General features: G+C 38.4%; 1 pseudogene; it reads right to left on the bottom strand.

Annotated features, from left to right (window-relative positions):
- Positions 1 to 5,219: 5,219 nt before the first annotated feature.
- LOC124232363 (olfactory receptor 8K3-like) lies at positions 5,220 to 9,671 on the bottom strand (annotated as a pseudogene).
- Between the last annotated feature and the right edge of the window lie 8,499 nt (positions 9,672 to 18,170).

Below are 18,170 nucleotides of genomic sequence, written 5' to 3'. Positions count from 1 at the left end.
TGTGTGTTTGTGGTGTGTGTATATATATATATTTCTATGCAACTTTTTATATGTGTACATTTGTGTAACCATCACAACAGTCAATATACAGACGTGTTCCATCACCACAAGGGTCACTTATGGCCTTCCTTCACAGCCACACCCCCTTTCCTTCTCTCATTCTCCTGTGCTTAACACCTGTCCACTACTAATCCATTTTCCATTCCTATAATTTTATCATTTGAAGAAGGTTTTATAAGTGATATACCGTTTGTAACCTTTTGCAATTGGCTTTCTGCACTCAACATAATTCCCTTGAGGTCCATGGTATTTTTATGTATAAATTGTTCATTCATCATTGCTACTTTATTATTTCATGTACCTCATGATACTATCAGTTTTTTCAATAATTCACCCATTGAAATACATTAATTTGTTAACAATTTTCAACTACTACAAATAAAGCTTCTAAGAAGTTTTATGCAAAGGTCGTTAAATGGATAAGTTTCTGTTTCTCTGAGATGAATGTCCCAAAGTGTGATTGGTGGTTTGATTTAATTTTTAAGTGCAATTTACTAATTTGTACTTTTATGGATCATATTTTTTAATGTCATTATGATGAGACGTTCATCTAGCATTAGGTCCTGCAGATAGCTTTTCTCTTACATTTTTATCTAAAATTTTATAGTTTTACATTTTATATTTAAGTCATGATTTGTCTTGAGCTAATTTTTGTGTAAAGTTTAGGTCAACATTCTAATTTATTTTCTTTATTTTTTGCCTATGGACACCCAATTGTTCCAACACAGTTTGTTAAAATGTCTAACTTTCTTTCATCAAATTACCTTTGTACTTCGTGAAAAATTATTTGGACTTTTCCACAACGGTCTATTTCTGGCTTCCATATTCTGTTTATTGATATATTTGTCTGTCCCTCTGCTAATACCACCCAGTCTTGATAACTATAGCTATATAGTAAATGTGAATAGATGGATTGTTTCCACACACTTCTGATTTAAAAACATGTTTTGGCTATTCTATGTCTTTGGTATTTCATATAATTTTAGTACAAACTCATCTATTATCCATAAAAAATATTGCTGAGATAGCATTTGTATTTTCATTAAACCCATAGATCTCTTTGGGAAAAACTGATGCCTTTATCATGTTTAGCCTTCTAATCTATAAAAACAATAATGTTTCCCATTTGTTTAGATCTTTGATTTCTTAATTCAGCATTTTGTACTTTTTGGCAAATAGATCCTATACATATTTTGTTTGTTTCTACCTAAGTGCTGTTTGTCTGTGGGTTGATTATTCTGTTTTTTATTTCTGTTGCATTGTTGATTTATAGAAACCTGAGTGATATTTGCTTGTTGATTTTGGATCCTGTTACCTTGCTGAACTCACATTTTAGGTCTGTTTTTGTTTGTTGTTTGTTTTTTGTAGATTCCCTGAGGTTTTAGTATTATGATTACTGATATCATTGTTTGTCCATCACATTCTTATTCATTTTCCATTTGTACCATTTTTGTGCTATTTTTCCTTTTTTCTGTTCTATATTTTATTGTGAACTGAAAAGCTATGACCTTTTTATTGGTTTTTTAATATTTGCTTTAAGGACTTAGTACAGGTGTTTTACTTGTTCAAGTGTAATCATATACCTTCACTTATAAAATAGGAACTTGACAACATTTAACCACTCCCATCATGTCCTTTATACAATTTTGTTATATATTTTTAGTCATTTTTAAATAATTGATTGTCTTGGAGATTCAAATAATTAGAAATCATATATTTGGTTATTGGTTCTGGTACTCTTCATTCCTTTGTCTAGATTCATGTTCCCATCTGGTACCACTTTCCTTCTGATTCAAGGGCTTCCCTTATGATTTCTTATAGTGCAGTCTGCTGGTGACGGATTCTCAAAGCATTTGTACATCTGAAAAGTCTTTACTTTGAATTCCTTTCTAAAAGTCCTCTTTCCCTAGATACAGAATTCTGGGTTGACAGGGTTTTTTTTTTTCCAGTGCTTTAATGATGTTTCTGCAATGACTTCTTACCTGCATTGATTCTGACAACAAATATGACATTGCTTTCTTTCTTTGTTCCCCTGTACACCATGTACCCCCTTTTTTTACTGCTTAAGATTTTTATTTATCACTGGCTTTGAACAATTTGATTATGCCTTCAAATAGTTATCTACATGTTTCTTGTATCCAGGTTTGTTGATCTTCTTAAATCTGAGAGTTTTACATTTTTACCATATTTAAAATTTAACCTATATATATATATATTTTTTTTAAGATTTTATTTTTTCCTTTTTCTCCCCAAAGCCCCCCAATACATAGTTGTATATTTCCTGTTGTGGGTTCCTCTAGTTGTGGTATGTGGGACGCTGCCTCAGCGTGGTTTGATGAGCAGTGCCATGTCCGCGCCCAGGATTCGAAGCAACGAAACACTGGGCTGCCTGCAGTGGAGCGCGTGAACTTAACCACTCGGCCACGGGGCCAGCCCCCTAACCTATATATTTTTGAATAGCTTAATGCTCCTCTTTTTGGGGGAGTTCCATCAAATGTGTACTTGGCTGCTTGAAGTTGTCTTTCAATCTTATTTTTGCTTTTTTCATTTCTTTACTTTTTTCACTCTGAATTTCACTTCGGATAATTTCTATTGGTATATCTACAGGTTCACTAATCTTTTATTCTCTAATATGTAATCTGCATGAATACAATCCCATGTATCTTTCATCTTGAACATGGTCATTTTATTTCCAGAAGTTCAGTTTCTTTTTTTTAAGACTCTTCATGTCTCTACTTGCCTGTTTGAAAATACGATATGCAATTACAATAACCGTTTTTGTCCTTGTTTGATATTTCAAACATATGTGTGAGTTTTTGGTCAGTTTTGATTGATTACTTATTCTCTTCACTATGGATCATGTTTCTCTGTCTTTGTATGTCTGGTAATTGTAAAATGTATCTCATACATTTTGAATTTTATTTTGGTGAATGCTGGATAATTTTATGTTTTACAAATATTCTTGAGCTTTGTTCTGGAATAGTTATTTGGAAATAGTCTAATCCTTTCAGATATTGTTTTATAATTTCTTAGGTGGGTCCAGAGCAGTGTTCAATTTAGCATTAGTTATCCTCCTTTACTGGAGTAAGAACTTCTTGAGTGCTCAACCTAAAGTCCCATGAGTATGAGTTTTTCTCCTCTCTAGGTAACAAATTGGCACAATTCCTGCCTGTTTGAGTTCTGGGTGCTGCTGTCTTTACTCCTTTCAAAGGATTCTTTCTTTAGCCTTGGGTGGTTTCCACCTGCATTCGCTGATCAGCCATCTATTGAGTGAGTGAGGGGGATTCTCTGCAGAGATCCAGTGTCCTTTCTTCATGCAGCTGCTTATCTTTGGCACTCTGTCTTGAAATCTCTAGCTATGTTGGTCTCCCTGGACTCTCAACTGTCTCTCCAACTTAAAGATTCTTCTAGGCTTTGCTTGGGTTTTCCCTTCTGGCAGCACAGCTTGGAAATTCTAAGACAGGAAAGTGGGCAATCATAAGACTCACCTCATTTGTTCTTTGTCTCTTAGGGAAACTATCCTTCAATGCCTGATATCAATTGCTTGAAAATTACTTTTTCTTACAGCTTGTCTTCGTTTTGGTTTTATGTTTTTCTAGTTTTAATGGAAGGTTAAGTCCAGTCTATACTATTCTTTGTTCATTGGAAGCAGAAAAGGGTATTCTGCATACCTTAAGATGAGCTCTGGAACTAGATTTTCTATTCTTTTTAAATTCTTAAACGTTTTAAAGCCTTTTACATCTCACTTAAATATGAAAAACTATTATTGACATTTTAAAAATTATGTCAAGAATCTAATCAGGGGACTGCCCCATGGCTGAGTGGTTAAGTTTGTGTGCTCTGCTGCAGTGCCCAGGGTTTCACTGGTTCGGATCCTGGGTGCGGACACAGCACTGCTCATTAGGCCACACTGAAGCAGCATCCCACCTGCCACAACTAGAAGGACCCACAACGAAAATATACAACTATGTACTGGGGGCTTTGGGGAGAAAAAGCAGAAAAAAGACAAGAAAATGGAGAAGATTGGCAACAGTTTTTAGCTCAAGTGCCAATCTTAAAAAAATAAAGAATCTAGTCACTACTCATCCTCTGAAAATTCTCACTCTGACTTAAGCCTCTCTCCCCTCCCCAGTATATCATAATTAAACTCCCTCAGGATTTCCTATTTTTCAGTCTTATTGTCCTACAGTTTATTATTTGTACAGCAGTCATACTGTCATTAACAAAAGATAAATTCAATCACATCCTCCAATCTTCTTTATCAAAGAATCAAAGGCAAATTTTACAATGGGCTATATAATCCTAAAAGGTCAAATTCTATGTTACAGGTCTATCATCATCTCTTTTATTTTCTAATCACATTTTATGCTCCAACCAACTCTCACTCAAGTTTCTCAATACAACAATAATATTGTCATTTAAAAACTGTTGTATTGACAGTTCTCTCTTCCTGGAATAGTCTTGCCCTAGATGTCCACTTACTTAACACCTCATGTATTTATTGAAATATCATACTTACAAAGGTCTCCCTGACAACCTTAATTGAAACTTAAACTGAATCTTGGCTGCTTGCTCTATTTCATTTTCATATTGCTCAATATCATCTATCATACTGTATAGCCCACTTCTCATTCTGCCTATTTTCTGTATTTTCTCTAAGTCTCATAAAGGGAGGGATTTGACCTGCTAAACTTAACAACATATGTTTATTTCCTTAGATGAATCCATTTATATAATATCTATCAGGAACACTGTTTTGTACCTTGTATTGTGCTAGCACGACAGATAAAATTGTAAATGGAATATACAGAATCTGTGCCTTTATAAAAATAAATGTTTATTGGAAGACATATGCTAACAAGTCACGTGTGAGAACATAAAATGATAGCACCTAATCTGGACTTGAAACTAAATTTAGGTTAATATCTGAAGTACAAGCAAGAATTAGCCATCTGTTGGTGACAGATTTTGGTTTGAAAATAAGGAGTAATTTTCTTTATTTCTATATTAGTCACACATTGCTTCTTGCCCATCCTGTGGAGGTAACAGTACAAGGCTAAGGAATGCCAGAGATAGTATGCATTGGCTAATGCTTCATTTGTAGTTAGCATATCCTACAGTGAATTTTAAATCGAATATTTGCACACATTATCCAAATACTAAATAGGGCATATTTTTAACTCTTTGTTCCTCAAACTGTAGATCATGGAATTCAGGATGGGTATTACCAAAGTGTAAAATATAGAGACTATTTTATCTATATCAAAGGAATGACTGGACTGGAGCTGCACCCACATAAAGAATAGAGTCACATATAATACAACTATCACTCTCTGGTGAGATACGAAGGTGGAGAAGGCCTTGTGCTTGCCCTCTGCAGAGTTCATCCTGAGGATGGCCTTAAGGATCATAATGTGAGATGCAAGGACTATCAGAAGAGATGAAATCAAATAAAACACTCAAAAGATCAGTATTAACTCAATTTCATGTGTGCTTGAGCACAGAAAAGCTAGCAAGGGAAGACTGTCACAGTACAAACAACTAATGACATAGCCACAGAAAGATGACATAAAAATCTTTATGGTGGTTATCAGGAGAGAAGGACACTGTAGAGACAGGAGACTGCCACCAGCACCCAGAATACCCTTTGTGATATGACTACTGTGTAGAGCAGAGGATTACATATGGCCACATAGTCATCATAGGACATTGCTGACAGAATAAAAATTTCATCAATGATGAAGAAGATGAAGAAAGCTAGCTGTGTAGTGCAGCAAATATCAGGGATTGTATTTTGTTTAGCTACAAAATTTACTAACATTTTGGGTCTCACAGCTGTTGAATGACCAAAAGCAATGAAAGCCAGGTGTCTGAGAAAAAGTTACATGGGTGTTTCTGCCCTGGTGTGCCTCTTGGTGAGGATGATCATATGCAAGTTGCCCACCACTGAGATCATGTATATGATGAGGAAGAGCCTAAATAATGAGCCTGCATCTCAGGGTGGTCTGTGATTCCCATGAGAATGAATTCTTTTAACACTGAGATTTTGTTTGCCCATCCAGGCCGTTATGCAAAATTACTGTAGGAAGAACCATCAGAAGAGTTCTAGGGTTTCAGGAGCTATCACTGGTTAAGTAGTAGCCATTTTATTTTTATGTCACATAGTAGTTATCACTACAAGGTATATACAGTCCCTTTACGTTCTGTCAACAATGTATCATTAGAAAACTTTGGGCTAGAATGGGAACCCTGATAATTTCTCAAAAATATTTTTCATTTAAAATGCATAGAATTAGTTTAAACATGTAAAATTTTAGAATAAATTATAGTAAAAGTAATAGCCCTTTTCTTGTTGTCCCTGCAACTTCAGTTCCAATCTCCAAAAAAATCATAATTAATTTATTTCCTAGACTTTGATTTACTTCATTATGACTCCACATATCTGAAAGGTATTCTCATTCCACTATCCATTTTTTTAATTATAATCTCATCCCACTCTGTTTTTATGAGTTTTGAACATTGTTTAATTATTTTTTATAATGATAGAAAATGATTTAGTTATGTTGCAAAGTCCCCAACAGGTCCACTCTCATGCTTATAAACAGCTTTTTTATTCTCTCTAGAACAGTGTACCTGAAACTTCACCACTTGTGTGCTAATTTTTGAAGTTTCTGATTTTTGCCATGTTGCATATCAAGAAAGACCTGCATCTATAATTTATGCAATCTGAGGAAAGATGATTAGTGGGCATTCACATATTTGTTTTGATCTTAGCACTGATGTCTCGGAAATTTTGGATTTAATATTGTAGTTATATTTTTCTAATATATTTTAAGACAAGTAAAAATTGTTAAAACATTTCTTAGTGTATCACCTAAAATAATCTAGTAAACTACTATGAATATACTTGTCCAACAAAGAGGGACATTACTCTAGAGTGACTTGTGTCAAATGTCTCAGGGGCTGGCAAACAATATCACTGCATGAGGGATAAGGAGAAAAGATAAAGAAAGTGATGAGGAAAAGGGAAACAAGATATTGCATGATTAATTTGAAATTCACTCAAATTTTATTTGTTTCAATGTACTTGAACAGAACAGACAATTGCTTGATCCACATAAAGCCAATAGGATATGTCATTGATAGAAATGGAGTATGTGCATTATATTTTAATTGGAATACTATTCTTATACCTTTATTTCATCTTCTGTCAAGAATGTACCAAATGTTTTGAATTAACACATTGTAATGTAAGGGTCACATGTTCTTTACCTCTACTTTCCCAACTTCTTTCTTCTTCAGATTGTTTTACAGACAAATGCTTCTAAACTTTCATGGGAAAATTCATCAACACTTACTGCAAACTCTTCCAGAGTTTTAAAAATGCAGACCAGGGGCCAGCATCATGGCTAAATCGTTAGGTTCCTGTGTTCCATTTTGGTAGCCCAGGGTTTCATTGGTTTGGATCCTGAGTGTGGACATGGCACTGCTCATCAAGTTATGCTGAGGCAGCATCCCACACGCCACAACTAGAAGAACCCACAACAAAAAATATACAACTGTGTACCGGGGGCTTTGGGGATAAAAAGGAAAAATAAAATCTTTAAAAAAAAATTGCAGACCATACTGCAACTCAGGATGCTAGCAAATTTCTGATTAAAAATAAAAAGATATAATAAAATATGTATTTGGGCTTATCATTTCACTTATATAGATATAAATATCCCACACAATATTAACATATCATTAATATCAGTTTTTAAAATATATAAGAATTACAGTGCATTATGTTCAAGCTGGGTTGATCCCATGTTTGGCTAGGTAGTTTAATAATGAAAAGAATATAAATATAATTTACCATATTATCAGACTGAATTAGATAAAAAATATGAGCATTCAAATAGATGACCAAGTAATACCATTTAGAAGGGACAAAAACAATACAAATTAATAATGAAAGGGAAATTCCATAACTTGATAGACAACCTTAAAAACTAGACTGAATCTACTCTTAAAAGGAGAAAAATTACAACTTGCATGATAAGCAGTGTAGAAGTCCTAAGTAAATTGTTAGAAATATGTTCCTAGATTACACAACTCAGTGTTAGAAAAATGCTGATTCTGCTCAAATGAATCTATTTACTCAAAGCTTTTCCAATAAAAATCTCACTAGGGGATTTTGAGGACTTGACACTGCTGTAAAATATATTTAGAAAGTGCAAATTATAAAGAATAAGCAAGACACTTTTGAAAAGATACCAAGTACCAGATATTAAAACTTACATAATACTAGAGTTATTGAGACAATGTGGCATTGGGACAAGAATGGGCAAATACATCAATGGAACAGACTAGAGAACTCAGAAAAAGACCAATGATTGTATAGAACTGTGATGTATGACAGAGGTGGCATGTTAGGACAGTGAAGCAAAAATGGTCTATTCAATAAAAGCTGGAGAACATGATTATCCCCATGATACTGAACCTGAAGTGAATTCACTCACCTGTTGCACAGCAAGCCAATCTCTGACACCATGCAAAGTAGAAGAAAGTAGGGATTTTATTTTTGCACAGTGCTGAGCAAGGAGGAAGGACAGCTAACCCTAAAATCCTAACTCCCTGAAAAGCTAAATGGGAGGGATTTTATTGGGGGTTTTAGGCAGGGGAGGGGGAACACATGGCCTTGCTGGTTGGAGCTTTCCCACTAGCCTGTCTTTGTCCTTGAGATACTTGCAGAGAGGAGGGAGCCCATGACCTTGCTGGTCATCAGCTTTCCCACCAGCCTGTAACTCTTTGCAGGGAGGAGATAACGAATCCAGGTGCTTGTCTTCAGTGGTGTCTGTCTCCATGGATGATAGTAGATTTTGAAGTCAGGAAGCAACAGAGTAAGCAGAGAATGGAGTGTTTCAGTTTTAACCCCATATGTGCTGGGTTTAATATAGGGAAACTGATATTAGGGCTGGTATCAACTACAGAAGATGATGAAATTGAATGTTTAGTTCATCTATATAAAAGTCAGTCTTAGACTGGTCAAGAACTTGTTGTCATAAGATAATGTTTAAACTCATAGCCTTAAAAACTATAACCTCTGGGGGGCAGGACCAAGATGGTGGAGTGAGAGGTCTTCTTTGTCTCTCCCCCGTCGAATCTGCAACTAATTGGACATTCACCGATTAACAAAGGATATCCAGATAGCATCTCAAGACGTCTAAAAGTCTCATGCTACTACACATTGGAACGTGGACAGACTTCCCCCTCAGGAGGAGGTGGAAATAGGTGAAAGCTCTCCGACCTCCAACCCCTGACCCCTGGACAGCCTAGTTCTTGCAGGAGGCTCTCTTCCAACGGACTCCACCATAGTATCTCCAGACACCAAGGACAGGAGTGTGCACTCACCAGTGGAGCGACGGTGGAAACAGGTGACAACACCACTACCCAAGACCCCCGTGATCACACCTAGGCCCAGGGGGAAATCCTCAGGTCCCTGAACCCACTGGCAGGGAAGGCTTCCACTCGCCATTAGCAGGGAGGCCCCTCCCAGAAACCAACACAAAGAGAAGCTCCTGGCGGGCCCGGTATGGCACCAGACCGCAAGCTGCCACTGAGCTCATGGTCTCCGGTGCACGCTCAGTACAGGGGGCACCCTGACTTCCCGTAGAAGTGCTTGGGGACACGTTTGGAGCTCCAGCGCCTGGCTCTGTGGCATGGGGGAAGGATCCAGGGTCCCGCATCTCCCTGGCAGGGAAAGCCTCTGCTCGCCATTAGCAAGGAGGCCTCGCCCAGAATCCAGGAAAAAGGGAGGCTCCCGGTGGGCAGATCCCCTGGGGCGGCTCCAGACTGCAAGCTGCCGCTGGGCTCATGGTCACCAGCGCAGGGCTCAGTGCAGGGGGTCCCGGACTTCCTATAGACATGCTTGGGGACACTGTTGGAGCTCCAGTGCCTGGCTCTGCGGCGTGGGGGAAGGCACCGGGGTCCCGCATCTCCCTGGCATGAAAAGCCCTGTTTGCCATTAACAGGGAGGCCATGTCCATAATCCAGGAAAAAAGGAAAGCTCCCAGTGGACGGATTCCCCGGGGCGGCTCCAGACTGCAAGCTGCCACTGGGTTTACAGTCTCCAGCACTTGGCTCGGTACAAGGGGCACCTGGACTTCCCATAGACGTGCTTGGGGACACGCTTGGAGCTCCAGCGCCTGGCTCTGTGGCGCGGGTGAAGGCTCCAGGGTTCCGCATCTCCCCAGCAGGGAAAGCCTCTGCTCGCCATTAGCAGAGAGGCCACGCCCAGAATCCAGGAAAAAGGAAAGTTCCCAGTGGGAGGATCCCCCGGGGTGACTCCAAGTGGCAAGCTACTGCTGGGCTCACGGTCTCCTGCACACAGGTCGGTACAGGGGTTGCCCAGACTTCCCGTGGATGCGTCTGGGGACTGGGTGGAGCTCCAACACCCGGCTCTGTGACCTGGGGGGTTGCTCCAGGGTCCCACACCCCCCCAGCAGGGAGGGCCCCTGCTCGCTATTGGCAGGGATGCCCCGCGCAGCATTGAGAACACCAGGAAGCTCCCTAGAGCAGAATTCCCCACAAGGCAGCAGCTTACAAGCCACCGCCAGGCCTACGGACTCTGGCCATGTCCCAGATGAGGCAAGGGGCTCCCAGAGATCCCATGAGAGTAAAGTGGGGCAGAGTAGAGCTCTGGTGAAACGACTACGTAGCCCATGGGGGCACTCCAGGTTCTTACAGCAGCCTCAGTGAAAGCCTCTGCACAGCACTAGTGGAGAGGTCCTGACTGGCAATCAAGGCAGGAAGGCCCTGGGGTGAAAGCAGCACAGCTAAGTGAGCTAATGACAGACAGCAGAAGATACCCATAGCTCTGCTGGGACTTATAGTGGACAAGTGTGAGCTGGTGGGCTCTGTTAGGGAAAAATCGGAGATTATAGGTGATCCTGCTCCAGGCTGATGGGAAAGCCCACAACAGTGCTGCAGACCACAAAGAGGGAGCATGTCTAGGTGCACTGCAGCAGTAGGCACCAGCAGCCTGAGGCCCCCTTGCGATTTCCCCCACAACTGACAAGGGACCCCACAAGACCACTGTGACTATGATGATGGGTCCAGACCCAGTCAGTAACAGCTGACAGGGTTCCTGGTTGGATCAGTCTAAACAGCTACCCACACACACACACCAGTCGCAACAAGTGGAAGCAGCGACTAAACTCTATCTCTATGCGGAGGCACAAACCCACACCATCAAGCATTATGAAAAAATATATTAAATCTCGAGAACAGAAGGAAAATGATAAGCATCCAGAAAACAATCCCAAAGACAATGAAATCTACAACCTAAATGATGATGATTTCAAAACTGCCATTATGAAAACACTCAACGACCTAAAAGAGAATTCAGATAGACAACTCAAAGAGTTCAGGAGCTATGTCACAAAAGAGCTTCACACCATAAAGAAGAACGAATTAGAAATACTGGAGATGAAGAACACAATGAGGAGAATAAGAAAAATCTGGACTCTCTGAACAGTAGGGTCGATAATATGGAGGACAGAATTAGCAATTTGGAGGATAGGAATATAGAAATGCTGCAGGCAGAGGAGGAGAGAGAATTAAGACTAAAAAGAAATGAAGAAACTCTCCGAGAATTATCCGACTCAATTAGGAGATGCAACATAAGGATTATAGGTATACCAGAGGGAGAAGAGAAGGAGAAGGGGGAAGAAGGCCTGTTCAAAGAAATAATAGCTGAGAACTTTCCAAACCTGGGAAGGGAGATGGAACTTCATGTCACAGAAGCCAACAGATTTCCAAGCTTTATTAATGCAAGAAGAACCAACCCCAAGACATATAGTAGTGAAACTAGGAAAAGTCAGTGACAAAGAGAAAATACTAAGGGGAGCCAGGCTGAAGAAAATAACTTACAAAGGAAACCCCATAAGGCTATCAGCAGATTTCTCAGGAGAGACCTTACAGGCTAGAAGAGATTGGATTGAAATATTCCAAACTCTGAAGGATAAAAACTTGCAGCCAAGAATACTCTACCCAGCAAAAATATCCTTCAAATAGCATGGAGAAATAAAAAATTTCCCAGATAAACAAAAGTTAAGGGAGTTCACCACCACAAAACCTCCTCTTCAAGAACTGCTCAGGAAGAAACTCATTCCTGAAAAATCAAAAAAAGCAAAGGGGTTACAAAATCCAGAACAAAAGAGATAAGCAGAAGGAATAATACAAAGTAACAGCTCTCCATCAGGACAAAATGCAAAAGAACCGGAAAGCAAGTGATAAAATTGCAACAGTAGGCTCCCACATTTCAATAATCACACTAAATGTGAATGGATTGAACTCTCCAATCAAAAGGCACAGAGTGGCATGATGGATCAAACAAGAAGATCCAACAATATGCTGCCTCCAGGAAACACACCTCAGCCCCAAAGACAAACACAGACTCAGACTGAAGGGGTGGAAGACAATACTCCAAACCAATAATGAACAAAAGAAAGCAGGTGTTGCCATAGTTATGTCAGACAAAGTAGACTTCAAAGCAGAACAGGTAACTAAAGACAAAGAGGGGCAGTATATAATGATAAAAGGGACACTCCACCAAGATGACATAACAGTCATAAATATATACACAGGTGCACCAAAATTCGTGAAGAAACTCTTAACAAAACTAAAAGGAGACATCAACAGTAATACAATAATAGTAGGGGACCTCAACACCCCATTAACAACAATGGAAAGATCATACAGACAGAAAATCAACAAGGAAATTATAGAATTAAATGAAAAATTAGATCAGTTGGACCTAATAGATATATATAGGACACTTCATCCCAAAACAGCAGGTTACACATTCTTCTCAAGTGCGCATGGAACATTCTCAAGGATAGACCATATCTTGGGAAACAAAGCAAGCATCAATAAGGTCAAGAGGGTTGAAATAATATCAACCATCTTTTCTGATCACAATGCTATGAAACTAGAAATCAACTACAAGAATAAAGCTGAGAAAGGGCCAAAAATGTTGTTTACAACATGCTACTGAACGAACAATGGATTATTGAAGAAATTAAAGAAGAAATCAAATATTATCGGGAGACAAATGAAAATGAAAACACACCATACCAAATTATTTGGGATGCAGCAAAGGCATTCCTAAGAGGAAAATTCATTGCAATACAGGCTCACCTCAATAAGCAAGAAAAATCTTACATAAACAACCTCAGACGACACCTAATGGAATTAGAAAAAGAAGAACAAACAAAACCCAAAGTCAGTAGAAGGAGGGAAATAAGAATTAGAGCAGAAATAAATAATATTGAAACAAAAAAAGACATTAGAAAGGATCAAGGAAACAAAGAGTTGGTTCTTCGAAAAAATTAACAAAATCGACAAACCCTTAGCCAGACTCACTAAAAAAAAGAGAGAAGTCTCAAATAAAATTAGAAACGAGAGAGGAGAAATCACAACAGATACCGAAGAAATACAAAGGATCATAAGAGAATACTATGAAAAACTATATGCCAACAAATGAACAACCTAGAAGAAATGGATAAATTCCTAGACTTATACAACCTACCCAAACTGAATCAGGAAGAAGTACAGAATCTGAATAGACCAATCACAAGTAAAGAAATAGAAACAGTAATCAAAAACCTCCCCAAAAATAGGAGTCCAGGACCAGATGGCTTCTCTGGAGAATTCTACCAAACATTCAAAGAAGATTTAATACCTATCCTTCGCAAACTGTTCCAGAAAATAGAGGAAGATGGAGCACTCCCTAATACATTCTATGAAGCCTACATCACCCTGATCCCCAAGCCTGACAAGGACAACACAAAGAAGGAAAACTAAAGGCCAATATCACTGATGAATATAGATGCAAAAATCCTCAACAAAATTTTGGCAAACCGAATACAGCAATATATCAAAAAGATTATACACCGTGATCAAGTGGGATTTATACCAGCGACACAGGGATGGTTTAACATTCACAAATCAATCAACGTGATTCACTACATTAACAATATGAGAAACAAAAACCACATGATCATCTCAATAGATGCAGAGAAAGCATTCGACAAGATCCAACATCTATTTATGATTAAAAAAACCCCTCAATAAAATAGGCATAGAAGGAAAGTACCTCAACATAATAAAGGCCATATATGACAAACCCACAGCCAACATCATACTCAATGGACAAAAACTGAAACCCATCCCTCTCAGAACAGGAACAAGACAAGGGTGCCCACTTTCACCACTCCTATTCAACATAGTACTGGAGGTGTTGGCCAGAGCTATTAGGCAGGGAAAAGAAATAAAAGGAATCCAAATAGGCAACGAAGAAGTAAAACTCCCGCTGTTTGCAGATGACATGATCTTATATATAGAAAACCCCAAAGAATCCATACAAAAACTATTAGAAGCAATCAACAACTACAGGAAAGTTGCAGGGTATAAAATCAACATGCATAAATCAGTAGCATTTCTATATGCTCACAATGAACTAACAGAAAAAGATCTCAAGAACTCAATCCCATTCAAGATTGCAACAAAAAGAATAAAATACCTTGGGATAAATTTAGCCAAGCAAGTGAAAGATCTATACAACGAAAACTACAAGACCTTCGTGAAAGAAATCGACGATGACATAAAGAGATGGAAAGACATTCCATGCACATGGATTGGAAGAATAAACATAGTTAAAATGTCCATACTACCTAAAGCAATCTATGGATTCAACATTATCCTAGTCAGAATTCCAATGTCATTCTTTACAGAAATCGAACAAAGAATCCAAAAATTCATATGGGGCAACAAAAGACCCCCAATTGCTAAAGTAATCCTGAGAAAGAAGAACAAAGCTGGAGGCATCACAATCCCTGACTTCAAAACATACTACAAAGCTACAGTAATCAAAACAGCATGGTACTGGTACAAAAACAGATGCACAGATCAATGGAACAGAGTTGAAAGCCCAGAAATAAAACCACACATCTATGGACAGCTAATCTTTGACAAAGGAGCTGAGGGCCTGCAATTGAGGAAAGAAAGTCTCTTCAACAAATGGTGCTGGGAAAACTGGACAGCCACATGTAAAAGAATGAAAATCAACCATTCTTTTTCACCATTTACTAAAATAAACTCAAAATGGATCAAAGACCTAAAGATTAGGCCTGAAACAATAAGTCTGCTAGAAGAGAATATCGGCAGCACACTATTTGAGATCAGCTTCAAAAGAATTTTTTCAGACACCATAACCCCTCACATGAGGCAAACAATAGAAAGAATAAACAAATGGGACTTCATCAGGTTAAAGAGCTTCTTCAAGGAAAGGGAAAACAGGATTGAAACAAAAAAACAACCCACTAATTGGGAAAAAATATTCACAAGTTATTTATCAGACAAAGGGTTAATCTCCATAATATACAAAGAACTCACACAACTCAACAATAAAAAATCAAATAACCCAATTACAGAATGGGCAGGGGACATGAACAGACCTTTCTCCAAAGAAGATATACGGATGGCCAATAGACACGTGAAAAGGTGCTCATTATCACTAATCATCAGGGAAATGCTAATCAAAACTACACTAAGATATCACCTTACACCTGTTAGAATGGCAAAAATATCCAAAACCAAAAGTGACAAATGTTGGAGAGGCTGTGGAGAAAAGGGAACCCTCATACACTGTTGGTGGGAATGCAAACTGGTGCAGCCACTATGGAAAACAGTATGGAGATTCCTCAAAAAGTTAAGAATAGAAATACCTTATGACCCAGCCATCCCACTACTGGGTATATATCCTAAGAACCTGAGATCCTCAATTTCAGAAGCTCTATGCACCTCTATCTTCATTGCAGCATTATTCACAATAGCCAAGTCATGGAACCAATCTTAGTGCCCAGCAACTGATGATTGGATAAAGAAGTTGTGGTATCTATATACAATGGAATACTACTCAGCCATAAAAAAGGACAAAGTTGTCCCATTCACAAAACATGGATAGACCTTGAGAGTATTATGTTGAGTGAAATAAGCCAGACAGAGAAAGACGAACTCGGTATGACTCCACTTATAGGTGGTAGTTAATGTATGGTCAAAGAGAACTGATCGGTGGTTGTCAGGGGAAAGGGGGGTGGGGGGAGGGCACTAGGGGTGAAGTAGTGTAACCACAACATGACTAATAATAATGTACAACTGTAATTTCACAAGGATATTAACTTTTATAACCTTAATAAAAAAATAAATTAAAAAAACAAAAAACTATAACCTCTGCATGTTCCTTAAATGAACCTAGAAATCTCAAGAAAATCAGAAGAGAGATTCAAGATGAGTTTGGCAGATTAATTCTAGCTCACAAAATTTACTCTATCCAAAAATCTATTCACAGTATTAACAAAATATTTACCAAAAAGTAAAATAAACATTCATTAGCAGCAAACAAACAAGGAAAATGGCAAAGTCTAATTCCTTAAGATACAAAAAGTTAGGCCCAAAGAAAGAAATATTCCACAAAACAGTTTCACCAAGTTCATCTCTACATTGCCATGTTATAATTCTACAAATCCCTGGAGATCTTCTGAAATGCAGCTGAGCTGATACTTTGATACTTCATGTGCTCCTCCTCTCACCACTCCTACACAAGCACAGACTGGAAAGAAACAGGGAATCTGAACAGCACTTCTATATGATGGGAACACAATCCCAGAGCTGCCCCAGGATTTGGAGCATGGCTCTCAAGCCCAAGGATGTGCTTCTGTACAAATGCAAACACCCAATCAGAACTAAGCATTCTAAAAGATGTTGCAAATAGCCTCAACTTAGATAACAGGCTGGTCACATGGAGAACACTGTCACCCATTTAAAGGAGGGAGAGAAAGAAAGAGGGAGGAGAAAAGAAGGAAGAACCTAGATTTGTTTTAAAAATACGTCAGGCTCAGAAGTCTTTGAGTGAGTTAGCATCAGCAGAAATATGTACACATATTATTTTAAAATTATAAAATAGGAGAAAAACCCACGCTTCTCTCACCCAACACAGCTAACAAGGTCATGAGTACTTATATATGTTTCTATTCATTATTGTGCAAAATACACTGCATTATGTCCATAAAAGAACACTAACTCTGCAATAAAGTGGTATCAGTGAATGATATAAAATAAATATGTCTTTTCTAATTACAACTTTGGAATCTGGAGAAATGTACTGCTTGGCCAATTCTACTTAGCAAATGCCAAAACACTGTAACTTAAGACATGAAGAATCATATTTACTGGCTGTGGGATTCAATGCCAATCCCCAAACCACAATTATGTGGCTTTATATGATCCTTCAAGACTTTTTAAAACTATACTTCCTCATTATAATTATATCCCATTCTTCTAGATTCTCAGGCATGTGGGCAAAATTCTAAGAGCTGAGTGACATGGTTTATGTTGCACCTGTGACATATAACTGGGAACTGTGCAGTGGTATGGGAAGTCCTCCCACCCGCCTTGTCCCATCCTTCAAAAACAATATTCCCTGTTCACCTGTGATATGTGCAATTTATAACATGAAGATCAACAAATCAAGAAGAAAACTTTCCTTAATACATTTAGCTTCATTATGAGAGATGAAAGGGAAAACACACACCTTGAATGATGAAGTGTTTAAGTTGCAGCAAGTTCACAAATACATGAACCTGGCTAACAACTCTTCTGAGGATTCATCTTCCTTGTCACTTTAATTGTACTGATTTTAAACTTAGTTTTGCCCCCACTATAAATATGTTAGGAGATCATTCCAAGCATCTAGACTCACTATCCAAACGAAAACAAATTTAACACAAAGACAGTAGGGACAAAGACATCCTATCATTGCGGTGTCATAGACATATTAGACTAAATTAAAGGTTTTTTAAAATAATATTTTGGCTTTGCCATCTTATAACCATTGCAAATATCACTGTAACAGACACCTCTGTCTCCCTATCCCTTGTCACTTTGGGCCACCTCTGACTTGGCCCACAGCCATGGTAGACATTTTCTGATACACTGACAGCTTCCCATTTCAAGCGTTTCACTTCTTTTTCCTCAGGGCAGAATGTCTTGAGAGCTTGCTAAGA

This window comes from Equus quagga, unplaced genomic scaffold, assembly GCF_021613505.1.
Source record: "Equus quagga isolate Etosha38 unplaced genomic scaffold, UCLA_HA_Equagga_1.0 HiC_scaffold_51_RagTag, whole genome shotgun sequence".
In the NCBI taxonomy this organism is placed as follows: domain Eukaryota; kingdom Metazoa; phylum Chordata; class Mammalia; order Perissodactyla; family Equidae; genus Equus; species Equus quagga.
The sequence above is the reverse complement of the archived record's forward strand: the minus strand, read 5'-3'. Positions and strand labels throughout refer to the sequence as shown.